This window comes from Hetaerina americana, unplaced genomic scaffold (genome assembly GCF_022747635.1).
Source record: "Hetaerina americana unplaced genomic scaffold, ioHetAmer1.1.p SCAF_1524, whole genome shotgun sequence".
Taxonomy (NCBI): Eukaryota; Metazoa; Arthropoda; class Insecta; order Odonata; family Calopterygidae; genus Hetaerina; species Hetaerina americana.
The window spans coordinates 8,503-10,000 of NW_027286653.1; positions in this window are offsets into that span (position 1 = coordinate 8,503).

The window sequence follows — 1,498 nt, forward strand, 5'->3', positions numbered from 1 at the left end:
ACTACAACATGCGAAACAGTTGTATTGTGACAGTTGAAATTATATTTCACGTTATTTAGACACCACCTTGAGTATGCTGAAAATGTATGAGATACTCATGAAGTAGGCTTAATTTTGGAACTACGTCGAGTGCAACGAAGAGCCGCCAGGTTTGTGAAAAGTTGTAATGAACAAGGTAGCAGTGTCACGACAATATTGGAAGAATTCGGATGGAAACCGATAGTTGACCCTAGGCTTAAATGCAGGTTAAATTTACTACGTAAATTTGAGACTTATTAAGATCACTTATCTTATAGATTTGAGGTTACTTATCTGAGGATTTTAAGGACATACGTATTATGGACCCCCGCTTAATATGGTAGATCAGTACACCAACGTAAAATCGGCGAGATTTATTGTAGGATGGTAGATTGAAAATATCTTTTTTTCCTCGAACCATTAGAGATTAAATTAGATATGATAGCAATCGCGTATGAGATTATCAGAATGGTTAGTGTACATTAGTATACTTATTAATTATTAGTGTACAAAAATCACTAAGCTTGGGTGAAGCTGCAGGTGCCCAGAGTGCCTTGCCCGGGAATCGAACCCGGTACCCTCTTAGTCAGCAGTCCAACGCTCTACCCACTGGACTACCGTGACCCCATATATATTTATATATATAACACTTTTTGAAAGTCTCACGGACGTGGATAATAATGTATAACACTTAGCACTAGTGGACACAGACAAAAACACAGAAACACAAAAAAAGAGACTCACTATTTTTCGAATTTTCGGTGGTCGTTGCCACCTTTATCAAGGAAGAGAGCGACTATATATATATATATATATATATATATATATATATATATATATATATATATATATATATATATATATATATATATATATATATATATATATATATATATATATCTGGGCACCTGCAGCTCCACCCAAGCTAAAGTGATTTTTCGGGTACCAGGTCTTCCTGGGAAACCATAACCTGCACAGGGAAAGGAACTAGCCCCCTTACCGTGATGTGTGAATTTCACACGCCGTCGGGCTTAGTACTGGGTGAACTCTACCATCACCTACTAAACCGACCTACGGGTTGATTACTATGTTTATGGTTTATAGATATAAAACTTAAAGGTCTCGCGGGGGTGAATAATAAGTTAACTGGAGAAGCGAGATAGCGCTAGTTAAAAAAAAACACAGAGTAACACATACAACTGAAACATATATAGTATTCCGAATTTTTGGTGGCCAAACCACTTTCCTCTTGGGTTTCATCTTTCCCTAGAGGAAGGTGGTTTAATCACCGAAATTTGAAATACGTATGTTTCATTTTATGTGTGACTCTTGTGTTTTTGTTTGCCAGTGCTATCTCACTTCTCCGTTTAAATTATATATATATATATATATGTATGTGTGTATATATATATATATGTATATATATATGTATGTGTGTGTATATATATATATATATATATATATATGTATATATATATAT